An 18,016-nucleotide genomic window follows, 5' to 3' on the forward strand; every position below is an offset into this window, starting at 1 on the left:
AATCGAACCCGCAACCCTTTGATTCGCAGCCCAGCACTCAACCAGTGAGCCACACCAGCCAGGGCTAGAATGATAATTTTAAGAGACTGATTTTTCACAGGACCAAGTTGGTGAATTGCAAATTTGCTAGTTACCCTAAAGAGATTCTCAGTTTAAATCACTTAATTTTTATGTGATTTTTAAAAGACATTGATTTCCAAGTTTGTGTCTAGCACTGAAATTTTATGATTACTGTAATAAGGAAGTATCATCTCTCGAAATGAGGGGTGGTAGTGGTGGATTTGAGAGGTAGGTTTCCATGAAAATGTATAAGCAAATTTAATCAATATTCGGTGTGCTGACAATCATGAAAAATACCAAGTGTGTCTACTATACATACATATTTTATTGTATTTCAATTCCAAGCAGAGTCATACACAGAGTAGGACACCAAGCGTTCCCACTGAAGAACGTGGAGCCCGGTTAATGTAAGTTACCTCGGGAGGATGTAATGCGGAGAGGACTGAGTGATCTGCACGGGCCAGCAAATTCAGAATCACAACATTGTAGCCAGTCCCAGGGTAATTTTACCTTATGACCTATCTTGTGGCTCATAATTATTTTCTTCCAAGGCTTCTTTGTCACTTGACCAAACTTGGCAGGTTCCCTTTAATTTCCCCTTCACTTAGGCCTCATAGTAAGTGTTTCTTGACAATGTGGCTGAAGCAGCATTCGCAATATCCCAAAGTTCCTGTCATTACACTTCTTTCCCCGGGCCTGCCTTTCCGGAGGACACAGCAGGGACTTTCTCCTTGAACTGCAACTTTTAGCCTCTCTCTCCTTCTCTATTTTCCCTCCCCTTCCCATCTCTAACTTCTTGCATCCTAGTACGTGTCATTTATCTACTCTTCAGATCCAAATGATTCTATCTGGGGACAACTTTCTTCGATTTTAGCCCAAATAACAACAGACATGGTTCTGAGAAAACTTTTCCTTTTACTGCTTTTCCATGGTTTATTGACATTATGGCACAACAGAAAGATTCAAATGGCTCCACCTGGTATTTTGAAATTCATCCCAACTGTAGGCTGAGCGACCCGCAGGCTGGACAGACTGCTATAGTCCCTGACCTTCAGCATCTGCTTAGTGTCAGGATCAGCTTCAATGACCTCCTGATCTGGGGCTGAAACCTCAGGCACACAGTTATCTCTCTTCTTCCTGCATCTTGATGAGAATACCTCTCACAGGGCCTTTCTGAGTCTGCTTCATCAGATGTGGACAGAGCCGCCTTGCTTATTGCGGAGCTTCTTGCTGGGGATAATGGTGATCTCCTCACACTTGCACTTTCTGGTGTGGAAGTGGTAGCCCACACGCGTGTCGTGCCTTTCAGGGGTGACCCTGGCCACCTCCTTCACGGTCTTGATATGATCCTGGCCCATCTTGGTGGGTCCCTAGGGAAAGAGCCTGAGAAAACTTTAGTTTTAGATTTCCCAAGTGGTTCTTCTGTGAATTCAATAGCACAAGGTATACATGGGTATAAATTCCTTAATTTACACCCCCCAGTAGGTATTTATTATGTTAGACATTGTGAAAGCTACAAAAACATAAGGCTCAACTCTAGTGCTCAGAGAGATTAGAATGTAGGTGAGGTGTCAATTCAAGTTGCATACATACGAAACGTGTATACCACAAAACAATGCAGATCATCCGTGATGTTCAAGTATGAATCATATGTTCAAGTATCCATATCCATGAGGGTAAACAGTTTTGTATTTCTCTTTGTTCACTGATGCATTGCCAGTGCCTGAACTACCACTGGCGTACACTTAAGTGCTCAATAGATGTATAGAATGAAGTACAGTCTTCTTTAATAAGTCAGAAGTAAGTACAGTCTGCTCTGTTACCAGCATGCTTCTGTAATGAGGGTATATGTAGCAGATTAGCTGATTCATGACTGATAGGTAGCAAAAGGATATTAGTGAATTGGGGTAGTTGTATCGATTCACATGCAGTTGTTCTCAGCACCTCAAATTTTGCATCATCAAGAGCAGCTGCAAGCAAAACACAGAGTAGAATGTGAGTGGTAGAGAGCACACGGTACTATACCTGATGTCCACTCACCCCGTGTTCTTTCTCTTGGATTGGTTTGGCCATGAGCTCTAACTTGGAAGGGCTAATTGGGGCTGGGAAATTCGCTTTTTATTTGTACATTTTGTGCTTATCTTCCTAACTCTGTGCCTTCAAACAACTTTCCTTCCAATCTCCTCATAAATTACATCCATCTTTTTATAAAGCTCACGTCCTATATTTATGTTTGTTGTAATATTTCTTAGGAATTTAATATGGCTCATAAAATCTTGCTGATTTTTTTGGAATGGTTGCTGGGTTTTTTGTTTGTTTGCTTGTGTGTGTATGTGCACGCTGAGGTCCTGTTCTGTGAGTCAAACATCACTGAGCATCTGGGGGAATACAAAGAAATATGAGTCTCAGGTCCTGCCTTCAGATAACTGCAGCCAGGGTGAGGAGACTCTCTCTGTAATGCCTGTATTGGCCGCCAGTAAGTACCTGTTTATATTACTCTGCCACGGCTGCCAAAACAACACACACAGACAAGGTGGCTTGAAGAACAGAAATGTATTTCTTCAGAGTTCTGGAGGCTAGAAGTCCAAGATCAAGGTGTTGGCAGGTTTGGTTTTCCATGAGGCCTCTGCCCGTGGCTTGTAAATGGCCATCTTTTCACTGTGTCCTCACACGGTTTCTCCTCTGTGCGTGAGTGCAACCCTGGTGTCTCTTTAAAAAAAATCTTTTTTGTACTTTTACTTTAAAATGTATATTGAATATACTGGAGTGACATTGGTTAATTAAGTTACGTAGGATTCAGGTATACAATTCTATAATACATCATCTGTATACTGTATTGTGCGTCCACCACTCCAGGAATGGTTGCTGTTTTTGTTAGTGCTGGGGTTGCAACGTTACATAGATTTTGAGTGGTTTGCTCTTAACCCTGTTTTCCCCATAAGCCTTGTTATTTCCAGTGAATGATTTCCAAAATGTGAAGAACACACACATCCTTTTATAGAATAAATGTTGTACTGAAATTTCATTTTCAATAAAGATAAATGGGACTGGGATGTGCGGGAAGATGGAAGAGAGCATTCCAGTCTGGCAAGAGCATCAGAAACTCCCATATGGATACAGCATGGAACCTTCTGGTGGGAGGGGAGGGGAGAGCACCCGGGTCCCAGGAGCCGGTAGGTGCATGGTTTTTAGTAGAAAGGTTTTTAAGTGATTCAGAATTTTGGGTCAAAGAGCTTCTAGAACAGGAAGTGGTCTGCCTGAGCAGAGTTCTAGAACCCTTAACCTGCAGGTTAGTGCAGATGGATGCCAGTGCAAAGAGGGAACCGAAGAGGAGCATTGGAGCCACCACGTCTCTGAACACCGAGGACCAGGAAGGTGGCAGTGGTCTGGAAAAGGAGGGGCAACTGGAAAGAGCCCAGAAGGGAAGAATCGATGTGAGCGGCCGTTGGCAGTGGAGGAGAGAGGCCCCGAGGGACTGACTGCTGGGCTCCGAGGTCAGTCGACTGGATGCAGGTGTCCCGGGCTCCGGGCTCAGAAGTTGGGAACAGGAGGTCAGGGAAAGAAGACAAGAAGGATTTCCTTGGCTAAGTGCCTTTAAGTGTCTCGTCCCGACGTTTAAATTACAACAAGGAATATTGTCACCTTAACTCGTGGCTATTTAATTTTGTGCTCTTTGCTTTCCCGGCGGTGGTGGGGAGTTAGTGAGTTTCCTTTCTCTGCAAGCTTTAACGCCTCAGAAATTCACCCCGAGATCGTAATTCGAGTGCAGGAGAGGGTGTTTCAGAACCCCAAGCAATGCAGCTACAAATATTCCTTGAGACTGTTCTTCCCGAGTTTCCTCACCTAGAGGCTCGCAGGACACGGAAGCGTATGCCTGGAGCCTCCGCTCCCGGAGAGGACGGCGAGGAAGGGGGTCTCTGGGCACCCCCACCCCGCCTTCCCGCTGAGGATTCCCCGGGACCCGCGGACACACGCTCTTCCCGCTGGGGCCCGGGTCTGGGGAACTGCCCCGGGCGCTCCGGGGCCCGCTCTCCGCCGGAGTCCGGCCTCTCACCCCAACACCCACTTGGCAGCTCCCCGCCTCTCTCTGCACTCCTCCAACGGTTTCTGGAAACTGTCCCCGGAGGGACCCGGCGCGGCTCCGGACTCCGGGCGGCGCGGACGCAGGGCGGACGCAGTGACAGGCTCCCAGGCCCCCGGGCCTCCGCCCCTCCCCCCGGGGATCCCCTTTCGCCCACACCCTCCGGGCGGCGCAGGACACTCCCCTCCGGAGGCCGGGCCTCGTCCTCCCACCGCCCCCGCCCCGCCCCGCTCCGGGGGAGACCCGGGCCCGACCCCTCCCCCGGACGCCCGGCCCGAGAGCGGGACACGGGCGGCGATGGTGACTGGGCAGCGGCGCGGGGCCGGGTCCTGGGCGGGGAGGCTCGGCGGCCTCTTTCTTTCTCTGCCCCCGCCCCTCTTCCTCCTCCTCCTCCTCTGAGCCCGGCGGCGGCGGCGGCGGCGGCGGCCCAGGTCGGCGCTTTAGCCTCGCCTGCTCCTCCTCCCCCACCCGTGGACCCTCTCCCCACCTCTCCCTCGCCCCCTCGTCTCGCTGCCTCCTCCCCTCTCCTCCCTCCTCCTTCTTCCCGGAGCGGCCGGCCGGCCGGAGAGAGTGGTGGCTGCAAGGAGGCGTAACGGAAAGCCCCGGCTGGGGAAGGCTGCGCGCTCGGAGACGCGGAGCCGGGGCTGGGTGAGTTGGAGCCGCCGGACCCCGAGCGCCCTGCAGGAGGCAGAGCCCTCATCTCCCTCCAGGTGGGGCGGCGGGGGACCCCCGCGAGGCTTCTGGCAGAACCGTGTCGGCCGGGAGACCCGGTTGCGCGCCCGGCGGCTGGCGCGAGAACTCCGCTCCGGCGACCACGGAGCCCGCGGGGAGGGAAGACGATCGGGCCGGGGAGCTGCAGCGGGACGGGTGTTGGAAGCTGGAAATGGGAGGGAACGGCTGCTTCTGCGCTCACCGCCGCGGCCGCGGGCAGCAGGAGTGGAAAAAAGTTGTGCCTGGAGCAGAGATTTCCCGGGAAGCCGGCGCGACCGGCGGCGACCGCGGAGTGCCTGCTGCGCGCGGGTCCAGGACGCGGCTCGGCGCGCCTGGTACCGCGCCCGGGGAGCCTGGTCTGTGGTGTGTGGGTCACGCCGGCCACAGACGTCAGCTGCTCCTCAGATCTGGGCTGCATTTTTGTGGGCAGCGCAGTGATTTGGGGTGCGGGCTGGGGGGAGGTGGGCGTTGAGAGGGGAAGACCACATCTGGAACGGGTGGGTTGAGCCCATGGGATGGGGCGAAGGGCTGGGGAACACTGTGTGTGTGTGTGTGTGTGTGTGTGTGTGTGTGTGTGTGTGTGTGTGTTTCTGGATGCTTTTAGGCACAAAGGTTTTTTTCCCCCCTCCCTTCCATTCAGCGGTCTAGTGCTTTTTGAACTCAGAAAAGCAAAAGGGTTTTCTACAGTCCCGTTCAACTGTTATTTCGGGAGTGTCCACGATCTATTTCGATGCGAGTAAAGCGGCGTAAAGACGAAGTCTGACCCCCCACCCCCATCCTCGCTCCCATCCCGGGCATTTCCTGAATTTCCCGTTTTCTCTGCTGTGATTGTGTGCGTGCCTGTAGGTTGCTATCAGTGACCCACATGCAAAAGTAGAACTGCTTGAAATCGCAAGGCGGCCCCTATAGACAAGTGTGTGTGGAGCCCCCGGAGAGGTGCGGGCGGGAGGGGGAGGGGCAGGGGGCGCTGGTGGAGCTGGTGGAGCCGGGCCTGGGAGTTTGATCTGAGTAACCGAGTCCGAAGCGACGTTGATCGCCTGAGAGCCCCACCCACGCCAGGTTTAAGCCATGACCAGACGTTAATTTCTTTGGAATTGCCCTTTCCTGATCTTTTCTACTGGCCCTCTTTAAAAACAACTTTTCCTTTTCAAATTTAAGAGATAGAAAACAGATGCTGCTGGGGAGATTAAATGTTTTAACAATAGGGAAAAGAAATAAAACCCTAGATTCTCATTTCTTTTTGCTGCCATCCTGGAATAGACTCGTTATTAATCTGTGTCAGAAATCTGATTCTGATGAAACACTTGCGGGGTTTGAAGTAACATCGTGTAAAACGCCATGTTGTAATAGTATTCCCCCCTCCCCACCCGCAAGTGGTCACGCAGGGAGCAGGTAGTGTGGCTGCTTGTGGCCCGAACCGGTGCAGCTAGCATTTTATGCCAGGAAAGAAGACAGGCGTGTGTTACTAGGGACGATGGGGGTGGGGAGGGAGATCGTTTGTCTTCACAGCGGTTTAATTAGGGAGAATAATTACACTGCAAACGAACATTCCTGAATATAATTTGAATCATGATACATGAACCAGTAATTTGTCTATAGGAAGAAACAAGGATCTTTGTGGATGAGAGTAAAGTGATGCCTTCTGGAAAACTCTATTACTGTTCACACATGTGATGGGGTCAGATCTGACGGCACCTGCCGGCCTGCGGAGATGTGTGGACTGATGAACTAAAGAGAAAGTCCTGCAATATCGTGTTTGGGCAGGGCAGGAAGGAAAAATCCATAGTAGAAGACAGAAAAACAAAATAGAGAAAAGTGCTTGTTTCTTTTTAATGAACAGTGTTTATATATGGCTTCCGAACTTTTTTATTTCAAGAACTGACAAAGTAGGAGATCCGTATTAGGGCACCCAAACTGGGACTGTTGAGTTCGCAGAGGTGTCATTGCCTCAACCTTGGACAAGTTGTTTAATTTCTCTTAGCCTTGGTTTCTGTGTTGTAAAATGGTTGTGATAAGGGTTCAAGTCAAAGAGTCACCTTGAAGATTAACTGATTACTTTTGTATAGGACTTGGGTGCTGTCTTTGGCTAAGTGCTCAGAAGGTGTTAAGGAAGGTTGTCAACTATTTCAAATGCCCAGGAAAAAACAGTGCCGGTCTGAGAGGTGGAATGCAAGGATACCTGATTTTAGCATGAGCAACTGCTGCTTAAGGCAGACCCAGAGTTGAGGCCTGTAGCCATCACGATCTGATCCACACTCAGGGTTGTTCTAGAACTTGCAGGCTGTATCCTTTTGGCTCATTGTTTTTGTTGTTGTTGTTTTGTTTTGTTTTTTAAGATTTTATTTATTTATTTCTAGAGAGAGGGGAAGAGATAGAGAAAGAGAGGGAGAGAAACATCAACGTGTGGTTGCATCTTGCACACCCCCTACTGGGAACATGGCCTGCAACCCAGGCATATGACCTGACTGGGAATCGAACTGGCTACCCTTTGGTTTGCAGGATGGCATACAATCCACTGAGCCACACCAGCCAGGGCTTTTTGGCCCAATCTGGTCAGCCTTTTCTGGGACTCTGGTTCCAAGGAATGTGTAGTGCAGGCTCTTTGTGGATCTGAGGACCAGAGCACAGGTGTGGTTTGCAATTCCAGGCTTCACTATCCCCTTGCAATAGTAAATTCTGAGGTCCAGTTCCCACCAAAGTAAACTCCAGATTGTATTTGAGGAAAGAAAAAATAACTTTCGTGGTGGGTATGGTGAATGCCTCTGTTGGGAATCCTAGAAGCAATGTTTTTACTCAGTGCTTACTCCTCCTAGAAAGATACAAGTAGTAGGTAAATATCTAATCTTTAGAATTTATTTCAAAAACCAACTTTAAATTATCTCTTTAGGTTAATGATTTGTTGCTCAGCTTTTACTAAGGCTGTACCTAAGAACAGAGTAAACAAAAGGCATTCTTAGCAAGATAGCATTTTTTGAGCTGGGGAACTGTGCTGTGTGTTGCCTTTCTAATTTGGGAGGAATGCCTGTTTGTTTGCTCAATTGTCCATCCATTCTTTTATTCTGTCCTTCAGCAAATACCCACAGACCCTCTCCTAAGGGCCTCTGTGGCTCTGTTTTGGCCTCTGATAACAAACACAGCAAGAACCAAGAGCAAGCCTGTCCCCTCACAGAGCACACATTCTATCAATAATTGGTGAAGCAAACCCTGTGTGCAAAGGACCTCTACCACCTTGGAGCCTCCCCTTTTAAATCAGAAGATCGTGCACCTGGAAAGCAGTGGGCTGGGTATACTTCTCTTCCACAAGCCTGTCTGATTAGAGGGAAGTGACCTGGCCAGGGGTGGTGGCAGAGGGCAGTCAGTCCTCTGGGTCCTTCTAGGGGTAAGGGACAGAGGGGAGCCTATTTCTTTCAGTGCTTTACAAAAGTATGCGTCCAGTTCGAGCAGTCTCTGATTAGAACTGCCAGCCAACAGACCATGAGAACAAACAGTAGTTTTACTCAGAGCTGGTCTTCTCAGCCTTAGAAAGACAAAGAAGGAATCAAAGGTCAGATCTTATCATGAGCTTGTGAAACCTAGATTGTGTGCAGGGAAGAGTCTGCTCTGGCATTTTAAATACTTGACTCTTTCTTGCTGTAGAAGGCATGACAGAATAAAGAACAGAAACTTGGTTCCTTATGTGCCTTCAAGGTTTTGTTTCTGTTTTTCACTGGTTTTTAAAATCACAGTAGTGCACGATGCAGTAATAATGCATGTGTTTGGAACCTAGACGGCTTGAAAAGGTTTAAGGTAGCGAGGGCACTGACAGTGGTAGCTGGGACTGCAGGCACAGTTGTAGGCTCAGGGGTGTGCCTTAGGTTGTAGGGTCTTGGGTGCTCAGCTGGGGAGTCTGAGCTTGATTGCAAAAGCTGTTTGGAAGATGGAGAACTTGCAGCAGGTGAACGATGTGATTGCGTTGTGCTTTGGAAAGAACTCAGTGGCTGCGAGGTGGGCCAGGCCACAAGTTGGCCAGGGCGGGGGACAGAAGGTGAGCTGGGAGGCTCTGCAGGAACCTACGTTGAGGGCACTTGGTGTGGGACTGAGGTAGTGGGGCAGATCTGGAGGACTCACCACAATTTCTTGGTCCTCTCCCAGGGGTGGGCACTTAGAAAGAGGGAGTCCAGGGTGACTGGGGTGGGTAACGGTGCCATTCACGAGGTAAGCAGCTGTGGGGAACCTCAGTTCAGGGAGATGGTGAGGAGTAATGAGTTCAGCTGAATGCAAAACTGAACTGTGAGCCTTCCAGAGAGAGAGGCCTAGTGGACTGCGGCTAGGGATGAAAGATAGAATTATTTGTATAGTAGAGACAAGTGGTTGCCTGGTCTGTCGAGATTTACTAAATATTGCTCAGAGTGAGAGTAATCTGTGTCCTTGCAACTGAATTTTTCTCTTTCATCCTTTCAACAGTCCTAAGTAGGGGTAATCAAACCCCTGACCTTGGCCTTAAATGACCAGATTCTTATTGGTGTTATTTTGTAGACTTGGTAAGATCTGTTTATGTTCTTTTGAACTGAGATCATTACAAGGAATGTGCATAGAATGACTCTGAACATATTTAACAGCTAGGATGTAAACTGATAAAATTGATACCCACACAGTTATTTTATGAACAGAATGTTTGTATTCTTCTAAAATTCATGTGTTGAATAAAGCTCTAATCCCAATGTGATGATATATATTTTTTAATCCCTACCTGAGGACATTTTTTCATTGCTTTTAAGTGAGAGTGGAAGGGAGGGAGAGATAGAGGGAGAGAAACATCTGCATGAGAGAAAAATATTTGCCAGCTGCCTTCTCGGTATGTACCCCAACCACGGATGGAACCCACAAACTGGCTCCCCCCACCCAGGTCCCCCAACAGCACCCTGGGTTTATGGGACATCGCTCCAACCCACTGGGCCACACTGGCCAGGGACCCAGTGTGGTGATATTTGAAGGCGGGGCCTTTGGGAAATAATTAGGGCTAGATGAGGGCCTGAGGGTCAGGCCCCCGTGATGGGGTTGGTGTCCTTACGAGATGAGAGATGAGAGGCCAGAGCACTGGCTTTGCGGCTGTGAGAAGGGGGCTGGCCTTCTACAAGACAGAAAGAGGGCCCTCTCCTGGAACTGAATCTGACAGCATGTTGATCTTGAACTTCCCCTTCCAGAACAGTGACAAGTTGATGTTTTTTGTCATCCAGTCTGTAGTGTTTTGTGACAGCAGCCTGAGCTGACCAGTATACAGGTATATACTGTATTTAAGAAAGTGTAGGACGCCCTTCACTTGCTGAGAATGTAAACTAGTTTTGCGTGCATCTACAAAGTGCTGAACATAGCCAAAGAGGTATGTTATCTGCTTGCTTTCTTGTTTAATTGTTTTACCACCAGCTAGGTCAGCAGAAACACCTAACTTTGATCCTGACTTGGCAGGTAAGAAAGGAACACCTCAGTGTATTTTGATTTTTTCTTTATGGGTCTGTTCGGATTTTGACTTAATACCACAGTTAAAGTGGCATTATAGACACTTCTAGAAATTTTAACCAAAATTAAATAAGGCTTCTGAAGTGTTTATTTGGGGTGAACTTTTGAGGTTCCATTTAGGACAGTGAAATTACACTAACTTTAAAAGCTCTTCACATGGTTTCTAAACTAATAGATACTCAACTCTGTAGCCAGTTGCAATCTTTGAATGAAGAGTGTTGAGGGTTTCAGTGGGTTCATAACAAGCAGTGCTCAACACTGACCAAGGTGACATTAGCAGTATAAGCTGTTCTCTTCTTGGGTCTCTACGTACAGAGAATAGTTCAGCAAGGGGTAACTAGGTTGCTCAGCTTTGGGCTGCATAAGGGCAGTACAGTGAGGATTTGTGACTCGGGCTGATGTGTGAAGCTAGGCTGTTTCCATAGTTGGTGTGCAGCCTTGTAAAGCACTCCCTGCTTGTGGAACTAAAAGCATCCTGTTGTGGGTTGAGTCTCTCAGATCCTAAAAGTGCATAGGCTCTCAGGGACCCTGGATTGCTGGTGGGCAGCCGTACACCTATCTGTGGCTCTCAGGTCTTTATCAGCAACTTCTCAACAATATTACTCCAGCTTAGAGAGGGTGATCGGGTTTCTCCTGGTCTCAGTGTGAAGACTCTGCAGGAAGGCAGCCATCTGCAAACCAGAACAGGGGCTCTCACCCAGAACCTCAAGAACTTGTGCCAGGTGGCCTAACTTTTGTCTTCCTGTCCTCGAGGGACAAGGCTTTTCCGCCTTTTTATTTGAAGTTACCATATGGCCTGTGGGGGCTATCACTGTTAATTTGAACTTCATTCATTTGTGGGATAAGTAAGAGTGCAAAGTAGGCCCCAATGAATGCTCATGGAATTGCAGGCACAGTATTTGACTGGTGGATGACCAAACCATTATTCCTTACTGCTGTGGGGGAGACTGCGGGGGCGGGGGCGGGGGTGGGCATCAATCATTGTCAGTCTGTGTGGGAAGCAGTAACGTCTCACCGACGCCTGCCTATGTGGGGTGCTGAGAAAGGAACACTGGTAGCCACAGACAGGCCGGAAGAATGCAGACTAAAATTTTAACTAGTTATCCTGGACTAGTGACTGTTTTCTTATTTTTCTGTTTTTCAGATTTTCGGTAAGTAGCATGTTACTTTTAAAATCAGAACAAAACAGTTAACTTTTTTTTTTTTGTACAAAACTGTATCAGCAGTTTTGGTCACAACACTGTATATCTCCTAACATCTGTGGTACATCCATTATGCAACAAGTCTCTGTCTTTAAAAAGAAATTCAAATTTCTATTTGCATAAACTTACTAATGCTGGAAGGGGGGGACGAGAACCAGAACCGGGTGCGGGGTCCCAAAGCCAGAGTGGGGCAGCTCCTTCTGAACAGCAACAGTGGGGAAGAGCCCACTCTTTGTTGGAGGTGTGCTTTGCACATTTTCATGACAGTGCAGTGTGATTTGAGGTGGGTTTCGCTTCTACATCTAAATGTGGGAACACCTGTTTGATTGATAAGTACTGAATTAAACATGAACTGTACTGACATGTTGGATTGTCTTTTTCATTTAAAAAACTGTTTCCCTGTTTCAGAGAACTGGAAGTGGCAGTGAGATGGGATACACCCCTGTAGCAGCAGCCTCTCTACATGCCTGGAAAACCGGAGGGGCTCTCTTTCCTCTGCTGAGTCTATTGTTCAGCATTTTCTTTCCACACTGAGCTGTGTTGTCAAGGGCACCTGGAGTTCAAGCTTCCTGGGGCAGGCTGCAGTTGGGCTGAGTTTCACATGTTGTTTTGCAGTTGTGAGGCACTGGGCTGGTGGTTTAAGGATGGCCGTAACCGTGTAGACAGCGGCCTTGTTTAATCTTCAGTAAGTGGTGCCCAGCACACGCTGATTCAGGACAAATTAGCCTCTTCAAAATTAAAATTTTTTTTTCTTTTGCCCATAGAGATCAAAATTTTTTTTTGCATTTTATTTGCTTTTTATTTTTTAATTACAGTTGGCATAGAATATTAGTTTCAGGTGTACAACATAGTGATTAGACATTTATATAGCTTACAAAGGAATGAAAATTTCTGAAATTAAAAATAATAGACTGGGTAGTCTGAGACTTCCAAACTTACCAGTAAGCAGTCTTCCTTTTTAAATAAATGACTACTGTTTGTATATGAAATATACACTTAAGCAAAACATGGCTCACAACTTTAAAAACAATCTAAAATCACATCCATTTTTTTAGATGGCTAACTGTCTGTTCCTAGATGATTCTACATAGAGAAGTATGTCTGAGCAGACATTTACTCTGTCATTTGCTCATTCTCATAGTAGTCCTTTCAGGCTTCTTCTGCAGTGGAAACTAGTAATTTACCGACCTAATGACTGATTCTGCGTGGATTCGGGCCGGAATATGTAGCCCAGCGTGCCGGCCTGCACAGGTGACTATAGGTCACTGGTAGATGGGTGTGCTCAAAGTGTCTTGTCTGTTTACGTGCTTTTTCTACCTTGTACTTAGGTCTGTAGTTCTCTTCTTGATTAGAAAAGAAAGGGCAGCATCAAAGGGAGCTAAGTGGATGTGTGGAACGTTTAACTATAATCCACCAGCGAAAAGAACTGCAGCCCTGAAGAGGCTACACTGAGCGTTAAGAACGCAAGTGGTGGTGGTGGGTGGGCGGCAAACTCATAATGGTGGTCTGATCAAGTATGTTCCTGGGGGCTGCAGCTCCCTGTGGTCTGGGAACTAGATTCATGGATGCTGAGAGTATGCTATTTTTTTAAGCAGTTACACAGTCAACATAACTTGCATGGTTGTTTTTTAAAACATTTTTAAATAAGAATTACCATTAGGTTAGATTTCTTTTAATGTATTACATATTTGATTTTTAAAATCTTGACCATGGACTTCCCATTTCTTCTTGTGCAGTTTCAGCTTTCTCATTCTGGCAGGTTGCTCGGCCTGCCCCAATAACGTTGAATTCTGACCCGGTCATCTGTCACGTCAGCCATCCCTCTGGTCTGTGTGCTCTTCCTTGATACTTTCTGCTCATTAGTCATTCAAGTTCTTTGAGTCTTTTACTGGTGCTTCTCTGTTCAGCTTCCCCTTGTCATTCTCTGAGTCCTCATAGTAACCAAGGGTGCACGAGCCTTTGTAGGCAACCACAGGCCAGAGGGTTGGAGTCTGTGCCAAGATACAGGGGAAGCTAATCATTCCCATGACCTTGACCTCATTAACATTGTACTGGAACAAGGGAGCCAGCATTCCATGGTATTGTTTGATTTTGGATTGTCGCTACTGATTTATGGTCCTGGGTGCACTTTCTTGCCTTCTAAGGGGGCGCAGATGTAAGAGCCAGATGAGAATGTAAGAGATGGTCAGTACTTACAGCCTCCTTTTAACTGCCTAAGAGTTGGGCTTTGGATGGTCAGCTGGTCACTGGGCTGTGCTATTGGTGATTTTGCCCCAAGACAAACCAAAGCTGACAAGACGTGAGTACAGAGTGGGAGGGAGGAAGGTCTCTCTGAGCCTGGAGCATAAGTGGGTGCGCTGCTGACCTGGGTGTCCTGCAGGTGGGGGTAAAGTCCCACACTGGCACTCTGCATGCTTTAAAGCAGGGCTCCTCAAACTGGAATGTGCAAAAGGATGACCTGGAATCTTTTTGAAGTGCAGGCTGACTCAGCAAGCCTGGGTGAAGCCTGGGGTTCTGGATTTCTGAGGAGCTCCCCTGACGTCCATGCTGCTGGTCCCGTGGACTGCATGAGTGGCAAGCCTTCCTGTAAAGCTGGGGTGTGAATTAGACTGTGGAAAGGTCATCTGGAGGCTGAAAGCTGACAGGCCGAAAACAGGATGGTGCTTGTGGGGTCCGACATGGAATTGATTGCCTGCTACTTGGGGCCGGTCTCTTTTGGGATGAGGCGGAAGGCTTTCAGTCCTGCCCCTTCCCCTCGGGCCTGTACCAGCCATCGGGAGGGAGTAGCTGTGCAGGGAGGGAGGTGATGGCGGGCTGACCAGGCAGGATACAGTTAAAGGGAGAGGTTTTGTTTTACTAAGTTGTAGTTACATTAATTTCCTCATTACATGTTGATTATATTCCATAATTGTAAATAGATAAAGAAGGCTCTAACTTCCTCCAATTAAGCCTGTTTTTTCTCATACACCCTAGCACTTTGAAGTTATGTGATTACAAAGTTTTAAAAAGTTACCTATTGTTTCATTTGGAGCATTATTTCTCAAACTTGCCTGAGGCTCTGCTGGGGTGCTGGCCAGACCATACATTCTCAGACCCCACCCCTGCAGTCCTGGCTTTGTAGGCCTAGAATGGCTCTGGGAGTCAGTGTTTTTAAACAAAGTATCTAGATGGTTCTTATCAGGCAGGTTTTAGAAGCACTGGGATAGAGAAACATGGGCTTAGAAACACAGCCACCTGGGCCTGTGGCCCTGGCAGGGTGGGGGGACACCCTTCCCGGTTCTCACTTGGCCTCTTGGGTCCTTGGGGGTGAAGGCTGGCTTCCGTCCCGTTGGCTCCACTTCTGTTTTTATCTGGACACATGCTTTTATTCTCACAGAGAGCCTGTTATCTTGCTTGGATGGGACCACATCAGGGAGTCCTCTGTCAGCAGGGTGAGAGGTCAGGTTTCTGAAGTGGTTATTTTTAGGAAGGTTTCACAGACACTGATTATGGAGTGCTCTGGGGCATTCTTGAAAAAACTGGGCTATAAGCTCTGGGCCTCTGTAGAGGTCTTAGGAATGTCTCGAGGCCAACTTTTCTCCCTTTCTCCCCGACTTTAGTTCAGACACTGGGGATAGCGCATGCCCCTTCTCTAAGTAAATGCTGACCGGGAATGAATGAAGGACCCCTCACCCTCCACAGGCAGTTTGGCTCTGATCCGTGTGAACTGACAGTTTGAGGGGCCGACTTTCCACATCACTATATCAATGTTAACCTTCATGTCTGCTGACACAGGGTCCATCCCAGCCCCACCGTAGGGCAGTCGGCCTATGAAGCAGGTGAAGTGGGAAATGGTCAGTGCGATGGGACTGGAGGGTTATAGGAAGGGTTCTTACCTAAAAGGTGGAACTCACTGACTGTTGTTCCTAAAATTCTACCATGGGAGGATTTTGGGTGAAATGTTTTTCTTCAAGCCTCTTATTCAACATGTAAGCATCCATAGTACAGGTAGTATATTAGTCAGTCATACTTTAGTAGGAATAATTTCATAAAATTCTTCTCGAGATCAGCTCACTGAGGGTGTGATTTTGTTGGGGTGTATGGTGCAAGGAGGGCAGGGCTGGGTACTGGGTCACCGAGGGCTACTGGAGGCACCAGGTGTCTGGGGCAGCTCATGAAAAGCCCAGGATACCGGCCTGTGGTGGGGGGGCGGGGGGGGGCGGGGATGGCACTAGGCGGAATTGATTCTCATTCACTTACTGTGTGTGCGTGTGATAGGGACTTGAATATCCTTGATGATGTGTCTGGCATATTTCTATCTAATATGGTCATTTCACATAAACTTGCAGTTGAAATAGAAAGATTTTTATGTGAAAATTAAGGTTAAACACCAAAATTGTACTTGGGATTATGCTGCTCTTTTTAAAGTCTATTTAATTTTTTTAAGATTTTGTTTATTTTTAGGGAGAGGAGAAGGGAGGGAAAAAGAGGGAGGGAAACATCAGTGTGAGAGAGAACACTGATTGGTTGTCTCTCGGATGTGCTCCGACTGGGGACTGAACCCCCAACCCAGGCTTGTCTCCAGACCAGGAATCGAACCGGCAACCCTTCACTTTGCCGGATGACACCCAACACACCCAACCGACTGAGCCACTCTGGTCAGGGCTAGTCTATTTAATTTGGAGAGAGAAGCTCGGGAAATGGTCCTGTTTCTGTACTTGCTTCACATGCGGACTTGGCCAGCAGCAGATACCTGCTCTCCTCCACAGAGAGAGTCTTTTCCCAAGTCATTTTTGAAGAAAAAGACTTTACTCCTCTGAAACCCCATGGCCCTTAGGAAGTGTGCTTTAGTGCATGCTTGCTGTCTCATCCATAAAAAACACTTAAATTTTCCAGGAGTTCTCAGCTTCCTTTGACGTCTCTGGGATCAGCTTGTGCCTCTGCAGAGGCTCCTTGCCCCCTTGTGCTTTCCCCACTTCAGCTCCTGCCAGCTGCGTCACGGTCACGATTAATACCCACGAACTTCTGTGTCTCTGTGGATGGTCAGCTCCCTGAGCCCAGGGAACTTGTCACATCCATGCCACTATCGGCTTGGCATGGTTTCTGTCATAAAGAAGGCTTTGTTAATCATTCTGTGAGGTAGCTATTGCAGGGGAGGAAACTGAGGCACAGGTAGGTCAAAGACTGGCGTAGTCACCCTGCCACTGAGTTATAACACTAGGATTCTCACCTGGGTCTCCGACTCAACCCCTTGGCCACCTAACGCTGGGCAGGTTTCTGCTCTGAGACCGGGGAGCCTGCGGTGTGTGGTCTGCAGGTTTCTCCTGGGACTGTTACCAGACTGGCTGCTCCAGACTCACAAAAATGGCTCATTCTTGTTGTTTTGCAGGTAAACTGGGAAGCAGTCTCTTGAGTTCACAGCTGATCTGCGGCTTTGCCTCTCATTAAAGTGTTCCTTTTCATCATACAGGTAAGGGGTTGGTTCTGGGACCTCCTCACGCTCAGGCTGGCTGTGGGCGAACTCTGGCCACGACGATGCACTCTGACAACCGTCCGAAGTTCTCACTGATGTGAAGGAAAGCCCTTAGATGTCGGGCACCAGTCCTCCTCAAAATGTGTGAATGGTCCCCTGCCCCTGTGGCAAGTGAATGATCGGGCGAAGGTGTTCACGTAGCTGGCTTTCTCCTGGGCCTTGCTGGCCTTCTTACCGCCTCAGGCTCTTGCTTTTTGCTGGGCACCCTTCCGCCTCCATTTTGGTTGGCGCTTTAGAATCCCTTTTCCTCATTTCAGGCCCTGCCCAAATTTCACCTGTTATTGATCAGACTGTCTGTTTCTCTGTTCATGTAACATACTGCACTTGCCATACTGCAAGCTTTAGTTGTAGGTGCTCATCTTTTACTCTGGTCTGTGAGGGGTTTTTTTTGCTACCATCTCCCACCTACCATGGTTGCTGGTGTGGGACAGACTTTCCATAAATGATTGAATGTTACTTAGTGTAAGGGGAAAAAATGCCCTAGTAAACTGCACTATGACACACACAAAAATCTTAATGTATTCCTAAACCAAGGAAGTGATTTGTGGAGTGACTTTTTGGATTAATTACATGGATGTTTGCTCACATTACCACACATAATTGAGAATTTATCATAATATACAGGGGTGGGCAGAAGTAGGTGTACAGCTGTGAGCACTCGAAACACAGTTAATAAAGCTATTGTGATCATCATGACTTGTGGGTATTTTTCCGTACGAACAACTGCACGCCTGCTTTTGCCCACCCTGGAGTATGTCAGCAGGAGTTTAGGTTCTTACTCCTTTTGTAAAGGAGAAGTCAGGCGTCGTCGTGTCATTGTCTTCCTTTGGGTAGTGAGTGACGCTAGGTCTCGGAGCAGTAATGTGTTCAGGGAGAGCCTGCAGCCCTGGGGGAGGCAGCTGTCAGCTAGCCCCTGGGAGCCCTGGTGGGCCCGACGGTTGCACGTGGACCTGC

The 18,016-nt window shown here is 48.0% G+C and overlaps 1 protein-coding gene and 1 pseudogene across 3 annotated transcripts in view; one reads left to right on the forward strand and one right to left on the reverse strand.

Moving 5' to 3' along the window:
- Positions 1–434: 434 nt before the first annotated feature.
- Positions 435–4,257, reverse strand: LOC123824809 (annotated as a pseudogene).
- Positions 4,258–4,389: 132 nt separating this feature from the next.
- LHFPL2 (LHFPL tetraspan subfamily member 2) overlaps positions 4,390–18,016 on the forward strand; it is a 145,933-nt gene continuing 132,306 nt past the window's right edge. For 2 of the 3 annotated variants that reach the window (XR_006786737.1, XM_045847991.1), the window contains exons 1-2: positions 4,390–4,789; positions 16,919–16,999. The gene's annotated coding sequence lies outside the window, so the exon portion shown is untranslated. Of the gene's footprint in view, positions 4,852–16,918; positions 17,000–18,016 lie in introns of all 3 variants that reach the window. The other variant, XM_045847990.1, reaches the window with a different exon arrangement.

The sequence above is a fragment of the Phyllostomus hastatus genome, unplaced genomic scaffold, assembly GCF_019186645.2.
Source record: "Phyllostomus hastatus isolate PE091 unplaced genomic scaffold, TTU_PhHast_1.1 phas_contig_58, whole genome shotgun sequence".
In the NCBI taxonomy this organism is placed as follows: Eukaryota; Metazoa; Chordata; class Mammalia; order Chiroptera; family Phyllostomidae; genus Phyllostomus; species Phyllostomus hastatus.